This window comes from Desmodus rotundus, chromosome 1 (assembly GCF_022682495.2).
Source record: "Desmodus rotundus isolate HL8 chromosome 1, HLdesRot8A.1, whole genome shotgun sequence".
Lineage (NCBI taxonomy): Eukaryota > Metazoa > Chordata > Mammalia > Chiroptera > Phyllostomidae > Desmodus > Desmodus rotundus.
The window spans coordinates 172,080,862-172,101,386 of NC_071387.1; the positions used below are offsets into that span (position 1 = coordinate 172,080,862).

A 20,525-nucleotide genomic window follows, 5' to 3' on the forward strand; every position below is an offset into this window, starting at 1 on the left:
GCCCCGCCCAATGTGCTGTTTCCCACTCCTTCACCTCAAGCCCCACCTAGGTATGCTCGGCTCCGATTGCACATGTGTGCGGCAGGGCCTTGGTGAATGGGGGTGGCAGTGGCCCGGCAGTACAAGTGACACCTGCAACAGATACAGGTGAATCAGTGAAACCTTCTGAGATAATGTCACTTAGGGTACTTTAATATAGGACTAAAAGTGGCTTCAATACATTTTTTCACAGAAAACAAAATGCAAAGGTAGGTGCTTCCAGCATTGTTTCAGCAGCTCAGCTATGTCGCCGCTTTGCTGTTCTTCCATGGTGCTGTGCTCAGCTGTGCTCCAAGTCTGTCCCTCACGGCCATAAGCTCTAAGCATCAGAAGCTCACACAACAAAATCTAGAGCAGGAAAAAGGGGATCGAGAGAGACAGTGTCCTCACGTATCTCCCTCTTTAAGAAAAAAAGCTAATAAATTTTTATTTAAGGAATTTCACATGCTCTGATTCCTTCTGCTGCCTTAATTCCTCCTGAGTTTGAATCTTAATCCTTTTTAAAAATAATTTTTGCTCAATCCAGATGTCATGTCAATCGGTCATAGTTAGGGTCAGAGTAGATGAATCTGCCTGGTTTCTCAATTACAGATACCCTACAAAAAGAGAAGCATAGTCCCTATCAAAAATTACGTCTAACTGAACAGTAAGAAACTGTATGAACACTGCATCAATTAAAAAAACCAGGCTTAACATGTACAAAGCCACAAAAACCAGTGATGCCAGATACTGAACTTGTATCACACTGTCCTTTGCACACCCAGCAGGAACAAACTGATGAATGCAGACATCATCCGTGCAATTCTTCCTCTTTGTATCAAAAAGAAAACATACTTCCCCCAACATCTCTCTAGCTGTGACTGTGTTCTAGAACTACTTATAGCTGCAAAGGAGTCTGGAAAAGTGAGCCACTGGCACTTTCAGGCCTTGCTTGGAAGGAGGGCATTGCCAGCATGAAGGAAGCAAGACGGAATGTCTGTGAGGTGGAATAGTAAACAACGTCGGCCCTACGCCTGCCTCAGATGACTATTGGGTGCCTCTTTGTCCTTACCTGCCTTGAATTTGGACTTTAACCAGCTGACTCCCTTTGGACTGGTCCTTTGTGCCTGTATCAAACCCCCAAATCAATCACTCTGCTCCCTGCTATGGTACCATGTCCCAGATGACAGGCTCAGCCTGGTATTGAAGTGAATTCAACACTCTCAGCCTCTACTCATCCATCCGGGGAACTGCTGAGAGAGAACCCTAGACTGTGCCCCTGGGGTAGGCAGAAGCAGTGGAATGGGACAATGACAGCAGAGCAGCTTGTGCCCAGTCCCCCAGGATGGCAACCTCATACTAATCACCAGCAACCTTTGAAGATCTTTTCACTGAGGCCAGCATTGAAAGGTAGGGTTGTAGCATGAGTTCTGGTGCTACAGACATGAATTTGAACCTCAACTCTTGCCACCACTTATTAGCTAAGTGATGCTGGGAAGTCACTCAAGCTCTCTAAGTCTTTATTCTGTAAGCAATAAAGTGGAATTACAGCAGCACCTGCCTCCTAGGCTGGTGGAAGGGACTGAGGGAGCTGAGACTCACACAGTTCCCAGCGCAGAGCTTGGCAAACACTCAGGGGTCAATGGCATTAATAAAGATGCCCATGGCCATCATGACACTGAGCATTCCCCGGGGCCTCATTAGGGACTCTCGGCCAGTCAGAGTGCAGGCCCTGAAACCAGAGCCTGAGTTCAAATGCAAACTGAGTCCCGGCTCTGGGACCCGGGGCCAATCACTTCACCTCTCTCTGCCCCACTTTTATTATCAAAAAAGGGGGGTCAATATCACCGCCCGTCTATCTGCTTGGTAGGAGACTCGAGGGGCAATCATACAGGCAAAGCACTGGGACAGTTTTGGCTCACAATACACATGTTAGGTTAAATGCGCTAGGGCATAAACAGGTCCATTTTTGTACTCTCTGGAGAAGAGGGATGTTTATGGAAAGACTTCATCAAGTGACTCACATTAGATTTGGACCTTTACAAGTAAATCTTCCCTTATCAAGAAAACGCACTTTTCCAGAAACACGTCATTTCCCTTCTAGCAGAGGGGGACCAGTCCACCTCACCAGGGCTGTGCGGGACTTTGGGATGCCGGACAGATGACAGCCTGGGTGGGGCCCAGCCGACGCGGGTCAGACCACCTCCGTCCCAGTCCTCGCCCTGCGCCGCCGGGCTGCACAATCTTGGGCAACTTTCTGAGCTTCCCTCTGCCTCAGTTTTCTCTACCCGTAAAATCGAAATAATAAACCTACCTCCAAGGGTGGCTGTGAAGAACAGCGCCCGGCTCAGCATGCTCAAAACAATGCTATCAATTACTACTGTTGGGAGCTTCATTAACTTTGATTCCATTGGCATTGTTGTTGTTGCCCCATTTTATACACAGCAAACCAAGGTAACCAGTTGCTCTGGCGTCGCCCTGGAGCTCAGCCCTCTGTATTACTGCTCATTCCATGAAATTCCACTCTGAAAGTAACATTGATTTTTGGTGTGTGGGTCCTACTCGTGTATGATTTTATTTTTCCCCTGGTGCATTTTAGAAACAAAGAGGTCACTATTCCTTGCCAACTCACCTACAATTTCAGACTTGCTAGACTTCTCTCAGTTTCCTCCATAAAAATGAAAGTGCTGTGCTCAGAACAGAATGGCACGTTGGAAAATTTCCCCAACAAAGTGAGACCAAATTGTGGAAAATAGGAGCAGGCCTTCAGGTTGGTACCCACTTGACCTAGAGACAGAAGACAATGATGTCACCCCTTCCCCACCCACACTGGCGTGGAGCAAAACAGAGAGAAGAGAAGGTAGCAAGATCCTGCCATTTCATTACAGTAATTAGAGCATGTGACCAATGTTCGCAGAGCAGCATATACCCTAAACCCCAAAAGAAACACCCACCAGGAAAATACATCTTTCCTCCCCCACGGTCTAAAACCTCCTGATCTGTCTTTGCTCTTTCTGGAAGTTAAAATGAAATTCAGATCCATTGTCTAGTACCTCCTAAGGAAAAAAAGTGTTTTTTGTGTTTCAACCATGGTAACTTTTTTCACCGTCTACCTGAATGCACGAACAGTGGCTAGGATCGTCCATCCTTCCAGCTGACATGGGAGCCCCTGACTAGGATGACCATTGCTCTCAGGGAACCCGGGGTGGAGGCATCGGCTCCAGCTGCTCTCACACCCCACTTTCCAGAGCCTGGTTTCATAAACCCAACTCCATGGTCAACCGAGTGTGGATCTGAGGCCCAGCAGCACCAGTCCCTCCTTCAGAGCTCACAGAAATCATTCTATCTGCAAGTTTGGAGGGGTGTACAGAAGCTAAAGAAAGCACAGTAATAATGAAAGCAGTCATTTACAGGCCACGTGCTTAAGCAGCAGGAGGCACGCTACGTTCTTTATGGCCATTATCTAATTTACACCAGATCTCAGCCTAGGAAGTGGTTTCCCCTCCCTGTCTGGGGAAGGTAAGGCTTATAGAGCAAAGCCACTGGCCCAGGGCAGCCCAGCTAGCAGGGCTGGGATCTGAGTGAAGGTTGGCTCCGCCTCCACCGCACTGATTTACCCACCGCACTGGAACGCCTAAGACGTGTCATCGCACAGATGTCACATACTCTGTCCAGAAGATAGCTGGAGAATCTCATTCATTCAACATATACTTTACTGAGCGCCTAGATTACATCAGCCACTGTGCTAAGTACAAAAGATACAAAGGTGAACAGGAGGCTTAATGTTCAAGATCTTACAGACAAAGAAATGATAGTCAGCCAACAGTGAGTCCTGTGAAAACAACTGAACTCTCCAATATGTGTCAGGAAATCCAGGAATAAAAGAGACTGGTGCTGACTTTCCACCTGGGGCTCTGGGACACCGGCCATCCATACAGATCAACCCGCAGAGGACCGATTGCTCTTCAAAGTGTCCAGGCCTCTGGGCCAGGGGGCAGCCCTCCAGGGCACAAGACTGCAGATCCCAGCAGCTCCAGGAAGAGTAGCCAAATTCTCCCAGGTTCCAGGGAACGAGCTTGCTGAGTATGCAGACGTGAGGATAAGATGCAAAATAGGCAGCAGCATGGCTCCGAGATGTGGGCCCAGGTTGCCTGGGCAAACACCAGTTCAGGGGTTGGGGAGGGGAGGGTCTTCACTAGAATCCCACCATCAAGAGCAGACATCACTGCAGAATACAGATGTCAGCCCAGAGTGACCAAGCATCCAGATGCCTCCTCAGTGCCGCCGCACCATGCCGTGGCCCCCACAGGGACAGCCTTGCCTTGCCAAGGAGAAGGAGGGAGGGAAGGAAGGAGAAATCCTTGAATATGACTGAGATTAATCCCGAGTTAACTGAGAAATCACTGAATTTCACTGAGCTGACCTGGGTGTGACAAGATTGAGTTCCTGCATCGGTCACCATGGTGACAGGAGGTAGAAATCCAGTAAAGCTAAGGAACATTTAAAAATATACATTGCTGCACATGAGCGTGTGCACCCAGTTCCATGGGCTATAGCAGTAGTTCCAACCAGTGCTGACAGCAGCCTGGACTGGGGGCTAGAAGAGGAGTTGGGGACAGTGGGTGGCTTTAAGTCCTGCTTCAGAGACAATATTTATGGGACACTCTGATGGGTTAGATTTCAAAAAGGCCAGTGCTAGGGTTTGAACTCTGTCCCCAAAATGCTCATAGGCTGAAGTTCTAACTCCAGTACCTCAGAAAGTACCTTACTTGGAAATAAGATCAGGGCAGATATAATTAGTTAAAATAAGGTCACACTGGAGTAGGGTAGGCCCTTCATCCAAATGACTAGTGTCTTCATAAGAAGATGGCCTTGTGCTAAAGGGACTGCCCGGGGACCTTGGTCTTGAAGCCACAGGAGGTGGTTTTCCTAAGCAAGGCTTCGCATTTCCAGTATTAAGGGAAGAATAATCATCGAGGCGCCATAGACACTCGAGTTGCTCCGAACAGCCCAACCCCGACTGCCGCCGGCCTGTCACCTGCATTCAGCCGTGACACCAGCTTTAGTGGTTCACTGCTTCCTTGCACCTACGGTCGGGGCTCCTTGCAAACTTAGGGCCTGGGTGGAGAAAAGGAGGAACAAATCGGAATTTGTGCTTGGAAAAGATTCCATCATTTTTGTTGAGTCGAGAATGGAGAAATGAACAGATGTGTAAATGTCAGCTCCTACATTATAACCAGAATAAAATAGAATAATAATACCAACCAGCAGCTTGCCTTAGAAAAGGAGAAAGGAATTTTCTCCCATCTGAACACAAAGAAAAGAGACACAGCTGTGTTAGAGAACACAGGTGGGCACTTCCCTCATGGGTCCCGCGTCGTGGTCCTCTTGCTGCCTGTTGTAACGCTATGGTTGGTCGTGTATGCGCCTGTGCTGGCCTCCCTTGTCTCTGGAGGTGCTGTTGGAGCTGAGGCAAGTGCCAGGCCCACCCAGTGAGTGGGGTGCTGGGGTGCCCTGGTGAAACTCCCAGTGAAAATGGAGTTTCCCTGTTGTGTGCGGGGAACAGAGAAAAGGCATAGACTAAAAATTAGTCACAGAAAAAAGTGTCACTTAATTCAGAGGATAAGACAGGAACCGTTTAACATCTTAACAGAGAGAGCAGGGTGCCTTAGCCCTGTTTCCACTTCCCCATCTTGCCACATTTTTCTCTCCCCAACATTTGTAAGAGCAGCGAGCTGCACACGAACGTTTTGAGAATGAAAAGCATGCAACTTTTTTAACATTTGGTAACTAAAATAGGTTATGGGCCCAATGCTGTTAGTACTACTTAAAATCTATATTTGATTTTTTTTAATTCCCCTTAAAGAAACCTAATTCATGGTTTTGATTTCGGGTTGCAAACATTTAAATTCTGCAGCGGCAAGTTCTCTGTTTTGCCAGTTCTTTTATGGCCATGTAATCAACTAACTTTGCATGTGGGTTTCAGTGTAAAGTATGCGAGTTCCTTTTATGTGTATTTAATCATAAAATTCAATTTGGCACACATATTTTTAATGTTTCTTTTAAATGAGAGTGACTAATTTTGCCGGAAGAAGAAGGACAAGAAGGAGGAGGAGGAAGAGGAGGAGGAGGAGGAGAAGGGGAGGAAGAGGAAGGAGGCGGCCTTGTGAAGACAGAGACGCAGGAAGAATGCCATTGAACATGAAGGCAGAGATCAGGGTGAGGCGCCTACAGGCCAGCAGACACCAAAGCCTGCCGGCAAACCACCAGAAGCTGAGAGAAAGGCACAGATCAGATGGCCCCTCACAGCTCTCAGAAGGAACCAACCCTGTGGACACCTTGATCTCACACTTCCAACCTCCAGAACCATGAGACAAATTTCTATTGTTCAAGCCACCAGATACAGTCTTAGTGAACTGTAAATGGGAAAGCACGTTTTTATTCATTCATTACATAGTCCCTAAGTGCCTACTAGGGGCCAGGTAAAGCATAAGGTGCTCTGAGGGACCCCAAGCTGGACAGTGCCTGTGACAGTCATTTTCATTGAAGAGGCCACAATGTCATAAATGCTCTTTCAGTCACAAGAGGTGGCTGAAGGGAATCCCTGGTTCTCTGGTCAAGGCTCCTACTGGAGACCCGAGTCCTTCCCAGGCTACTGAACGTAGACACCTCATGGCCACGGGAACCCACTAAGCCTCTCAGTCCTGTAGCCTTGTGCCTGTCCAGGATGCAAGATCCTCTGATTATCTTCTCTGACAACTTCATGCTTCATTGCTCCGACCCCATCTCCTCTCACAAGACTGACTTCCAAGATTTCCCAGAGCAAACACTCCATGAAAAACAAAATCCCCAGTCCTCACCCTTTTCACCAAATACTCTGCTTCCTTGTTTTAACTGAAGGCTACCTCTGACCCGAGGACACCTCTTGCCTTTCATCCGAATTCTGTTCTTTCCCCCACACCCTGCAGCACCAAGGTATGAGGGGCGCACGAGGAGAATCCTGTTTCTCCCAAGAAGCAAGGCCTCATTCTTTACTCTCATCCGCACTCTCTTCTGGAAGCCGGTGACACCACATTGTGTGCGGGGCTGGACACTGGGCCACTCCCCACCTCTGCTCCTGCAGCCTGGGAAACACCTCACCACTGGGAGAGCAGGAAGCTCTTCTTGACCCATTGCCTCAATCCACTGTTTAGTCCAGGACCTTTGCTGTAAGCGTTCAAACCATCTTTTTCTCTCGACACTGTCATTGTATTTAATAGTCAAGATCTTATTTTGATATTACAAAGCAGAGCCTGGCAGCTCCTTTCTCTTGGCATTCCTGGTATAATCTCCTCACCTCCCCTGATATAATGAAAGCCTCTGAGGAACATGTTCATGGAAAGAACGTATCCGCAAGAAGAAAGTCTCTGCTAGCTCTCTGCCCCAGCTCCCTGCTGCAGACACTGAGGTGGGAGGGACAGGGTGGTGACTGGGAGGGGGGCATAAGAAGTTATTCAAAGTTTTACTAGGAAAAAATGCAGAGTGAGAGAAATTGGAACTATCAGCCTGTGTTGTTTCTTTTTTAATTTTATTTATTGATTTTTAGAGAGAGGAGAAGGGAGGGCGAAGAAAGGGAGAGAAACATGGATTGCTTCCCTCTCATAGGTGCCCCAACGAGGGACCGAACCCATAACCCAGGCACGCGCCCTGACGCCCAACCGACTGAGCCACACTGTCAGGGCAGCCAGCGTTGTTTCTTGTTGCATCTATCCCACACCTCTCTTCCTCCCCCTAACCCTGTGCCCAAAGAGTCAGCAGCACCCACTCATGGCTCCATGTGGCATGTATTTGCTCCCACCTCAGTAAAAGGAGGAGGCAGAATTCAACTGGATTTTTAAGTAGTCCAAGAAAGTCCAAGAGAGACTGTTCATTTCAGGGAAGCCACTGGGTCCAGAGGCTGATGAGGACCAGAATCTGGTTCCTCTGGGCCATGAGGGGTGTGTGAACAAACTCCAGAGCTTCAAGCACCCCAGGGGAAAGAGAAGGAGAAAGAAGAGGGAGAAAATACCCAAATGATAAAGGAGCACTGAACCAACTGTGTTAATCTTGAGTTGCCTGGAAACTAGACATTTAAAGCTCTAGATGAAGTTTCTGCCACCCAGAAGAATGGGGATTCAAAAGCTAAATTGTTATTTAAAAAAAAAAAAAAAGATAAGTTACATTTCTGCAGTATACTCGCAGTTTGACCTATCCCCACTATTCCTACTGACAGGTATAGTGTCCCCCAATTCCATGCCTGCAAGTTCATTATCCACAGCATATTTCCTACATATGGCCTCCCTTGCCCTTCAATGCCCTGTTACTGCACTTAAAATAAAATCCCAATTCCTTCCAGTACCTTAAGAAGCTAAGCCATGATATGGTATCTACTTTCCTGTGTCACACTGGTCTCTAACCTTCCTGCTCATAGGGCCCTTAGCTTGCTCTCCAACTGTGCATTGTGCTCCTCCCCACTGAACTCAACACTCTCCAACCACACCAGCCTTATTTCTGCCCTCAAGCTCCCCAAACTCGTTCCCACCTTGTGCTTTCCATCCCTCTGGCCCATGGGTCTGCATAGCCTCTCTTCCTAAGGCTTCTCAACCTTCAGCTAGGGCTCACATGGCCCTTCTTTTGAGGAACTTCCTTGCCTCTCAGGAGGTTCCATGCCTCCCCCGGACCCCCAGTTTACTATCTCAGCATTGGGAGCATTTTCTACATAAATTCACCCTATCTGTAATTGTTTCCTCTGTTGTTGCCTTTCACCTCAGTTAGCGTGTATACGCCATGAAGGCAAAGACCACATCCTCATGTTATATCTTTCATTTCCGGGGACAAGCCCAGTGCCTGGCACTCAGTAGGTATTTGTTTAATGAAGGAATGAGCAGACCACAGCTTATCGGTAATGTAACTGCCTTGACGAGCAAGAAGAGTGAAATTTGCTATGTTGATGTGGGTAATGCCTCCACAACATCTGTTCATAGCACACTAGGGAGCATTTTGCTCTAACAAGCCCAAGAATTTACATCCCCAAGAAACACAAGTGGTAACTAGTGACATTAAACCGGTGGTGAGCAACCTTTTCTGCTTGAAAGACAATGCAGAAAAAAAATACAAATGTTTATGATCAGCATTTTAAAATTTAGTGTGAGAGTAACTTTACCAAATCCTACGAGATGGGGGGAGAGGTGTGTATTTTTACCACTGAGATGAGGCACTTCATTGGTCAGGTAGATATCAGTGGGAAGGGGCATTACCTCTTAGCCACTAAACTTCTCAAATGAACAGCAGTTCATGGACATCTCTGATATAATAAGAAATATGTATTTGGTCTTTGTCCCTGGTTCCTGACACAGAGCTTCTAAAACCTTCAGAATTTCCTGAGGAGGCACATCTTTCGTTATTCATAACAAGCCCCTGTCAACTTTAGCTGAGTTTACGCTAATGAGGAGAATCTTGATGAGCCCCTAGATGGTTTCCGGATGGGAAATGGTGGCCAGAAAAACAAACCATGTGATCAGAGGTTTGGAACTTTCAGTCCCTGCCCCCATCACCTCTGGGGAGGGGAAAGGGACTAGAGATTGCGTCCAATTACCAACGGGGAATGACTTCATGATTTATGCCTATGTAATAAAGCCTCCATAAAAACCCCTAAACAATGTGGTCTGGAGCGTTTCCAGGCTGGTGAACACTCCAAGGTGCTGGCAAGGTGCTGAGCCTCCCTTCACAGGGCACGGAAGCTCCTTGTTCCTTCCCCCAATCCTTTTAGCTTTTCCCCCTGAAGTGTTTATCATACTTTAAAGTCACGATCTCCAAAGTAAAATCAACACACCCAAAAGGTACATAAGATTATTTATGGGATTACAAGATATCTATTTTTGCCTCATCCATTAAAAATACATACTGTGTAAATATATAGAGAACATGTGAGATTTATACAAGGTCTGCCCAAAAGGTACCCAGCCATGCAATAATGAAAAATGGAGACATTTATGGACGAAAATAAAAGATACAAGAAACAATGTACATAGGACAATATACAAAGCCTCAGTCCCCTTCAAGGTAGGCACCTTGGGACCTCACACAGTTCTCCCAGTCACCATCCACTGCCCCATCATATTTTCCTGAATCTCATCGACAGTTTGAAATCTCTTATACAAAATCTCTGTATAAGACGTGATACATAGATAATAGGTGGAAAATAGACAGGGGGAGGGTAAGAATAGTGTAGGAAATGTAGAAGCCAAAGAACTTATAAGTATGACCCATGGACATGAACTATAGGGGGGAGAATGTGGGAGGGAGGGGGTGGGCAGGATGGAGTGGAGTGAGGGGGGGAAATGGGACAACTGTAATAGCATAATCAATAAATATATTTTAAAAAAAAGACGTGATACATGAGAAGACACGTTGTAATGATGAAGCTGCCAATCCCTGGTTGCCCATAGCTGTGGCCTTCTAAATCATTCTTCCCACAGAGGAATATTCAAACTTATTGCAAAATTTGATGTCAATTCATTGCTCTACTAGCTCAGTCATTGTGAGTGTGATGGCCACACAGGACACATGCTCACTCAATGGCATCTACCGCCCCCACTGACTAGTACAGTGAAGTCGTCATTGTTCACAGATGCACATTCCAGTCCACTCTCCTTGGCTGCCAGGTTACATTGATACCACAAAAACCATTCTCATTATATTAACAATGGTTGGACTTTTTCCAGACAGACATCACATATGTGTGTGTGTATGTAACTGGATGCATATTTAAAACTTCTTACTAGCAGGAGGACATGCTGAAAAAATACTGGAGACTATTAATGCCACATCCCCAAATGTGTTAAATTATTTCATCCTTGAAACAACATAAGAGTCACTATGATTCACGCTTAACAGGTGGGAAAATTGAGACTCAGACATATATTGATTAGTTCAATGCCACACAGGGTATTACAGACCCAGTTCGGGCTGGAATGTGTTCATGCCATTTCATAACACCTACTGACTGGCTACCTGTTTATGTCAGGCTGTAGGGCAAGTATTGGGGATAGAAGACAAATAACATATACTTCCCCGCTAACACATATACACACCCTCCTAAGCTTGGGTCACCCATTCGCAGGTATGGGACCTAGAACAACACTGTGGCTGCTGCCAGTTTACTGGGGTTCTCCTCTCTGCTAGTCTCCTGGCTTCCTGTGCCATCCCCCTACACCTCATGGAACACAAGTATCCAAAGCTCAGTAGTTTTGTCTAAGGTGATTCTACAGACATCCTGGACATGGCTGGGTCCCTCTGGGGCAGCACGTCAGAATGAACACTTGCATGGAGAAGAGAGAGGGAACCCAGACGCCAGAGATGTGTGGGATAGGGTGGCTCTCTAGGGATCCCCAATAGAAGGAAAAAATAAGAATGACATCATGGCCTGGCTGGTGTGGCTCAGTAGATTGAGTGCTGGCCTGCAAACCAAAGGGTCACTGGTTCGATTCCCAGACGGGGCACATGCCTGGGTTTCAGGCCAGGTCCTCAGTAGGGGGTGCTCCAGAGGCAACTACACACTGATGTTTCTTTCCCTCTCTTTCTCTCTCCCTTCCCCTCTCTAAAAATAAATAAAATCTTTTAAAAAAAAGAATGGCATCATGTTTCAGGGAGTCTGAGTTTGGGCTGCATGAAGAAGTCCATGGGTTCAAGGTTGCAGGCAGAACTGCATCAGGGGCATGTGGTGAGGGTGGCAATGACTCAGTCAATAGGACCAAAGCTCGTTGCAGGGCTTGTGGCCCTGGAGACTGCTGGAGAACTGAGCAGGGACCTGTTTACTGGAACTGAGAAAAGAGGCAGAAGTTTGTTAACCAAGAATGAAGCAAGAACCCAGTTACTAGAACTGAAACACGTGGTCACAATGTGCCTGACAACAAAGCTGGCTTATTAAATCATCCGCTGCCCTACAAGAGCAATTAAATTTCCTCATCCCTAAACAGAACTCTTTCAGGAGCCTGGGGGAGGCAGAAACTAGAAATAGTGAATTAGGAGTATGTAAGTATATCACCTTGCTTCATTCATTTGACCAATCTATACTGAGGGCCTACTGTGTGTTAGTCACTGTGCTAGGTACTACATACAACAGTGAATAAAACAGCTGACCCTGCTCCTACAGAGCTTTCTGCGCACAAACAAGCGAGAACTGTGACAGGATATACTGAGTCTAAGAGGGGATGTGGAAGGAAGTGATCGAAGGAAGTGTTGTGCTGCTTCTGTCAAGATGCAAAGATGCAAGCATATCCAAACAAATTCAAGAGATCAAGGATTTTCATTAATGGAAAGGAAGCTAGAAGAGACTGAGGTAGGGGATCCAGGAAGGGAGTGAGATCTACAGCCTCCTAATTCTGTATGCTATTCTGTTTACCAGTAGGAATCACAAATGAATCTTAAGTGCTGGTGCCTTAATGAAGAATGATGTTTCTGGAAAGGTTGTGAATTAACAGTACCATGCTGCCTAATGGAACGGCTTGGCACTTGGAGTTGGATGAACTGGATTTGAGTTCCAGTTCTACCACTTTACCAGCCAAGTGAGCTTGGGCAAATCATTTAACTTCTTTCAGCCTTGGGTTTGTTCATCTGCTTCCCCCCAGGATCTCAAATAGACAGAATTCAGTTTCCTTGGTTCAGGACACATTCTCGTCATTAGTCCAGCGTATTGCAATGATTCATTCATAGTGTTGCATACAGGTGATGTATTTAAACTGCTGCCTGTACCTCGTTATGTGAATGCGTGGAGGGATCACTGATGCGTGTCAGCGTTAGCGAGATGTACCAGTGGGGAAAGGAGACACTCAACCATATGGAGCTAGAAAACAGAATAACTTTCACATGGAATAAGATTAAAAGGAATCCCTAAATGATCCCATATGTAAAAAATCACCCCAGATAAATTAAAGTCTTACATGTCAAAAACAAAATATTAAAATTTTTAAAAGAAAATTTAGGTGAAAATACAGGGTCCAGCACAAATAACACCCTTGTTTTATTACAAAATCATAAGCGTGTAATTCCATAACATAGCAATGTCACACTCAAGCTCAGCACATGACATTTGAGGTGAAATGTCCAAACTGCTGTCCATCTCGTGTGAGATATTCACATACCCTAACTACAATCAACCGAGCCTTACTTCTGCTGGACGCTGTATTTTAGACCTTAGGAGTAGAGAAAGATTTCTTAAAGCAGAGATATACAGCACTGACTATAAGTAAAAGATTTATAAATTTGAATATATTAAAGTTAAGAATATTTTCAACATGAGCTCCAATTTTCTCATTTGTAAAATGGGGATAATAATACCATATAAAATTCTAACAAGATGAAATGAAATAATGTATATAATACACCTGGCATAGATCCTAGCATCTAGAAAATAATAAATGGTAACTATTATTATTATTCTCAAACAACAATGCTATTATTTATCAAACAATACCGAGTAATATGACAAGACACAATGAAACCTGGTGAGCTTTCAGAGAACAAGTATTTAATGCCTTGGTAATGGTTTCAAAAGAGAGATAATAATGGAAACTACATTATCAATCAACAAATATTTATTGAACATTCATGCCAGGCTCTATGCCAGGTACTGGTTAACTTGTATCACCCACCATGGCTTTTGGCCACAATCTAATACCCACAAAACTTTCATGCCTTTATTTGTGATCAGAGCAGAGGAAAGACCTCCACGTATTTTGACAAGCTTCATACAGCACTATAGAACATTGGCACTATCGAAGACAGAAAACTCAGCACTGTGCCCCTCTGAGTTACTTCTGCTAACTGAGTATACATAAGTGGTCTCCCATTTATTCTGTTTGGGGTTCTGTTCAAATAATCGAGAGCCTGAAATCACTCTGACCCAAGAATAAGGAGGCAAGTACAGAAGTAGGGCAGACTTTGGGAGCTGTTTGATACTCAGCTCAATAATGCCACTGCCTTCTCTCCATTTCTCTGCTTTGTGGCTCAGGGCTCAGAAGTACACATACCCTTTACTATGGCTGATGGCCATTATGGAACATGTAAAGCCTTGAATAAACAGAATGAAGCTGCACTGTAAAAACCTGGTTCGGGAGGTGTTAAAAAGTAATGCAGCGTCTGCTCTGCCTCCATTCTCTCAGATTACACCACCTCGCAGACTTTGTATATTCGTGTTTTATATCTTCCTCACTGAGTTTTCCCCTACAGGTTGAAGCCAATATAAACTTTAAAAATAGTGAACTGTATCACAGTAGACTTGTCATATCATTTGCCTAATAATGTGCATACGGGAAACATTTATTGAGCTCTACGGCACGGATCCCCAAACTCCCACCTCCCCATCCCTGGATGCCACTCACATTACTGCCTAAGCCCCACCTCCTGTCTTCCACCCCCACCCCCATCCATGGAAAAATTGACTTCCATGAAACTGGTCCCTGGTGCAAAAAAGGCTGGGGACCGCTGTTCTAAGGTATCACTAATTAATTTAACAATCTACAGTGTAGATTGCTTTACAATCTACACAAAAATAAGATAACAAGCTTCAGAAAACAGGAAGTCATGCCTAGCTAACCTGGAAAAAAAAAGTTCAACATCCTTTGGAGAACAATTTCCCTGAAAATCATCCTGATGAGATTTATGAGGCTGACGTGGATCTGAACACTGTATTTTAAAGAAAAGATAAAGAGGAAAGTTACTGCCTACCACAACTAATTCTTTCTCCCAAGGGCTGGTGAGTTTCTTCCATTTCTACAATGGATCCAGTAAATTTCAGAATACATTCTCTTTCTGGGAATGCACTTAGAGTGGGAGTGATGGGCCCAGTGTGGGTGTAGGAAGTGAGAAAGGGAATCAACGCCAGGTTCCACTTCTGGTCTATCACTTATTAGCTGTACAAGTGCGAACTGAGTAGCTCTGAGTTTCTGTTTCGTCGTTCTTCACGTCAGACCATCATCTGCCTTTCCTACTTCACAGCTGTTGCAAAATACGTTTTCAGGAACACATGAAACGTTATAGCACAACCTTAAATTTACTTTCTACTAGATCATGTGTTCATTGAGAGTAGCAAGCGTGTCTTTTTCTTTGCATTTTTTATTTCTATTTTTCAACTACAGGTTACTTTCAATATTATTTTGTATTGGTGTCAGGTGTATAACATAGTGGTTAGAAAATCATATACTTTACAAAGTATTCCCCCCAATACTTCTAGCACCCACCTGGTATACACATAATTATTACAATATTATTGACTATATTCCCTATGCTGTACTTTACATCCCCGTGATTATTTTTTAACTGCCAGTTTGCCCTTCTTAATTCCTTCATTTTTTTTTCACCTAGATCCCCAACCCCCCTCAGCTGTGATAACCACCAGTCTGCACTCTGTGTCTATGAGTCTGTTTCAATTTTGTTTGTTCATTAGATTCCACAAATAAGTGCAATCATATGGTATCTGTCTTTCTCTGACTGACTTATTTCATTGAGCATAATACTTTCTAGGTCCACCATGTTGTCACAAATACTAAGATTTTGTTCTTTTTTATGGCAAGGTAGTATTCCATTATATATATGAAGGTCTGCCGGGAAAAGGTCCAGCCATTTGTTATTATAAAGCAAATGGTTTGCACAACATCAATGTAACCCGATAGCCAAGGAGGGTGGACTGGAACGTGCACGTGTGAACAATGATGACCTCACTGCTCTGGTCAGTGGGGGCAGTAGATGCTATTAAGTGAGCACGTGTACTATGTGGCTGTCACATTCAAAATGACTCAGTAAGTAGAGCAACAAATCTTCATCAAATTTTACGTTAAGCTTGCACATTCCTCCATGAAACTATTGGGATGATGTAGAAGGCCGCAGCTATGGGCAACTGGTGATTGGCAGGTTCATCACAACAACACACCTGCTCATGCATCGTGTCTCATGCAGAGCTTTTTGGTGAAGCATCAAATCACCCCGGTGACTCAGCTCCTCTACAGCCCAGATTTGTCACCCTGCAACTTCCGGTTTTTCCCAAAACCAAAATCACCTTTGAAAGGGAAGAGATTTCAGAGTATCGATGAGATTCAGGAAAATACAACAGGGCAGCTGATGGTGAATGGGAGAATGGTGTGAGGTCCCAAGGTGCCTATTTTGAAGGGGACTGAGGTGTCATTGTCCTATGTACAATGTTTCTTATATCTTCTTCTATAAATGTCTCTATTTTTCATATTACATGACTGGATACCTTGTGGACAGGTGTTGTATGTACCACAGCTTTGAGGGTAGGAAGCATGTCTTAATCATGTTTGTATACTGAATTATTCCTAGCCTAGAGCGATCACTAGGTGCTTAATAAATGTTGATCTTAAATGACAGCTGTCATGAGATAAGATGAAAACAAAAGTCAACTGTAAAAATTTAATTGCCTGCTGGTTGGCCTGTGACCTTCCCATCTAAAGGAAGATGTTAGCAGTCAAACAGCAAAAGAAATATATTCTATGAAACTATCCCAGTAAGAAGCACTGAAAATCACAGACTCTCTTCTTGACCACAGTTTTACATTTAGATATGAGAGCCACTCAGGCTAGGCTGAGAGTAGAGAATGAGAAACCAACAAATAGGTTGAGGATCCTTTCAAGATGGGAATTTCTCCTGGCCCCTCCACCCTGGTTCTCATCCCTCCTCCTGGGCATTATTCTCACAAATGTTCCCCATGATCAGTAAATTTCAGAAGATTAACTGGGGCTGGCTCAGCTCAGTGTCTCTCTTCCTCCTGGGAGTCAGTTTCCAAAGGTGATTTGCAAGAGAAGGGTATAGAGACGAAAAACAAAGGTGTGAGGAAGGAGAAAGAAAATGGAAGACCAAGGCAAACTTAGTGGTGAGCAGAGCCAGTGAAAAGGAGCAAGTTCCTTTTTTTTTCTGATTTTGTGGAAGTCATCTGCTATATGATATGGCAATGTAACCAGTTTTGTTATCCATGATCCTCAATAAAGTCTCATTGTGTGCCTGATTGTCCTGGAGAATTGAAGGAAAGGGTGCTGGGTCCATGTGGGGATATGCAGAAAAGACAGTGTGTACAGGAAGAAAGTTAAGAAGAGATCAAGAAAGAATTCACCAGAAGCAGAAACTTGGAGCTAGAGAAGAAACATAGGGCTAGCTAGCTGCAGCTCTTGGAGATAGAGGGGAACAGTGGGTTTTCTAAGGAGGAAATGGAGGTTCAAGTCATTCTAGAGGACTGCCAACTGGAAGCATGACCTCAAAATAGGACACCCTCAGCAGCCAACAGCTGGGTCACAAGATTCTAAAGTCTTATTATTCTAGCCTGAGGGTATGGATGAGGCTGGAGAAGGCGGAAGAGGAAACAGGAACAGAGGGAGGCAGGTACAACGAAGTTCGTTCTTTTTTTTTTTTCAGGTTTTATTTATTTTTAGAGAGAGGAGAAGGGAAGGCAAAAGAGAGGTATAGAAACATCAATGTGTGGTTTCTTCTCACATTCCCCCCAACCCCCCTACCCCCCAAACCCCCACCACCACTGGGGACCTGGCCTGCAACCTAGGCATGTGCCCTACACTGGGAATCAAACTGGTGCTCAATCCACTGAGCTGCACCAGCCAGGGCAGTAGTTCCTTCTTTTATCCTCTCCAATTTCAGGTGTCAGAAGGTGAAGCTGGCTACTTCTGCCTATGAGAAGGCAGAATGTCGGATTCAGGAGCCAACATTCAAACCTTTCTTCCTTTCAATTAAGGTACAGAGTGATGTAATTTCCCAGAGATTTGGATTTTTTTTTTTAATTACCTTGGTCTGAATTGGATGGTAATTGCCCACATCTCTGTTTTACCTGTGGATTCATGCTACAGAGTAAGTCCCCAAATCCAGTTCCAAGCTCCTTACCTAATGGGAGTATGTAATAGCATTTTTAATATTGTGTGAAAATAAATCTCAAGAGCTTGAAGACCTTAACACATTAAACAGAAATGTAGCAGGTATTGCTTAGCACAGTCCCAGATGCCTGCCAGCTCACCTGGGTGTGCCCCAGGCACCCTACTGCAGGCCAGAGGTAAAAGCTGACCATGGAGGGATCAGCAGGTGAGGGCAGCTCATCCACTGCACAGCCAGGATGGAGAGAGGATCTCGGAAGGGGACTCAAACTGTCATCCTGGCCCAAGTCTCAGAATGGCCCTTCCCCTCTGACCCTTGGTGTAGACTGCTGGCTAACACTGCCCCTTTTCTCCACCTCTGCAATGGGGAGAGGCTGAGGGACACAGGCTGCTTCTCTCACCCAGGCCCCCCCAGCTTCTTTTTTTAGCCCATCTCATCTTCTCCTGGTTTTGTTCAATTTTCTGCAAGCTTTTGGCTCACTTATCTCCCTTTATCCCTCAGAACCATCTCCCGTAATTCCAATGACTGGCGGGGACATAGGACATTTTTCCGTCAGGGAGCAGAGCTGAGTGGACACCCCCTCCTCCGCTCTGCCACCCCTCTGACCCCTGTGGGGACTTTCCCAATGGCACCTCTTTTTCCTGTCCCTTTTTAATTTCTGGCTCCCAGGTTTTCTTTTCTTAATTATGTGTGGAATACATTTCACATAACAAAAGCCAACCCAGTTTTCAGTGACTAAGTTTTCCAGCTTTCAGATTCCGTAGAGGAATCTCAGCACTTGCAGCCCCTCATCAAAGTGAAGCTAAGTTTAGCCCGCTGTAAGCATGACGGTGAAAAGGACTGCTGAACGTGGTTCCAAGGAAAAGGGACTAAACTAGGTCCCAGGGGACCTGACACAGGGCCAGGCCCACAACTTCTCCTGCTACACGAGCACCTCACCCTTCTGACTTCCAAAGATTTTGCCCCTCAGCCTTCCTCATGACATAGGTGACGGAATTCAATGTGCTATAAACATACCTTATAAACTGTAAAGCACTGTTCAGTCTGCTGAAGGCCCATGTCAATCCTGGGGACACATGGACAGTGGAGTCTTCAGAATACACATGCGTGCCTCACCAAAGTGAGAGCTGGGCTGTCTTTTCCCACTATTGACTCCCAGTGCTCGGCCCACGGGAGGAAGGAAGGAGAGGAGGGTGGGAGGGAGGGGAGGAAAACAACGCCCCCAAGAAGTATGAAACACAGGCTCTTCCACGGATCTGTGAAGCCCCAGTACCTGCTGGTGAGAGTAGGAATACTTGAATCACCACCAAGTCTTTCTTGAATTTGCATTTATGAATTGAGCCCCGCCTGTGTGAAAAGTAAAAAAAAAGTAGAACTAGACCAGGAACGTTTGCTCTTATAGGTCAACAGCAAAAGTCCTGACCTGGCGTGACCTCATGGAGATTGTTCAATTAGGTAATTGTCAATTAGCCACTGTTGCAATGGTGCTATCCTACATTTTCATAGTGCTTTATAGTTTATGGAGCATTTTCAAGTGTCTGGCCTCATTCTGATCTTCAAAATATCAGGTCAATGGGTAGGACAGATTATTCCCAATTTCCAGGTGAGGAAACCGGGGCTCACAGGAGTACAGAAACTTACAGCAAATCACAAGGCCAGTAAGTGGCAGCGCTGGGATTTGGACACAGTTTCATGACTCCTAGGACCTTTCAGCTACTAGTGAGGACAGTACTGAGGGTGTGCCCTGTGGTAAAGTGACAGCCTCTGTAGCAACCAAAACTAATAGGATTTCCTCTTTATTTTTCTAGAATTACTTTTATCTTGAATCCCTGCAGAGAAGAGAGCCCCTCCTGCTAAAATAAGGGCAAAAACTCCTTATCAAATAAAATATACAATTGGTAAACAAGCAATTTTAAATATTTGACTTCATTAACAATCAATTAATTGCCAACACCAATAATGATCTGCCATTTTCCCCAATCAGGTTAGAGACAATAGAATTGATGTTGATAAGAATGCAGTGAACAGGAACTACTATAAAGGACACATGGACAAAATCAAGGGGGAGAGTGGAGGTGGGGGAGGGAGGTGGGTTCAGCTGGGGTGGGGTGGAGGGATGCGGAGAAAAGGCATACAACTGTAATTGAATAACAATAAAAATTTTAAAAAAAAAAGAATGCAGTGAAACGGATGTTTATGTTCAACACTGCTGGCCTCCTACATGGATACAATCATTTAGAAGCTGTTTGGCCATACACAGCAGAAGCCATGAAATTGTTCTTAGTCTCTGAACCAGAATCTGACATCTGGGAATCTACCCTAAGGAAATAATATAAAATAGGGAAGGAAAAAAAAATCTTCCTGAGACCTGGTTGTGGTACTCTCCCTTGGGTAGCAATGGGATATCATGGCACCTTTTCAATAAATTTCCTTTTGTTTAAGCTGGTTCAGATTGGTTCCTGTCACCTGGCTCCAGAGCCGTTGGTATTGTAAATGCTCACTCACAAAGATAGCTAATATAAATATTAATATCCTTCCTTCCTTCCTTCCTTACTTACTTACTTACTTCTTTCCTTCCAAATTGATCCCAATTGGCCCTTCCA

General features: G+C 44.9%; 1 non-coding gene across 1 annotated transcript; it reads right to left on the reverse strand.

The window, feature by feature from the left end:
* Window positions 1–702: 702 nt before the first annotated feature.
* On the reverse strand, window positions 703–840 carry LOC112321242 (small nucleolar RNA SNORA8). The gene has a single exon (XR_002976517.2). It is a non-coding gene; the product is annotated as a small nucleolar RNA SNORA8 (small nucleolar RNA).
* Between the last annotated feature and the right edge of the window lie 19,685 nt (window positions 841–20,525).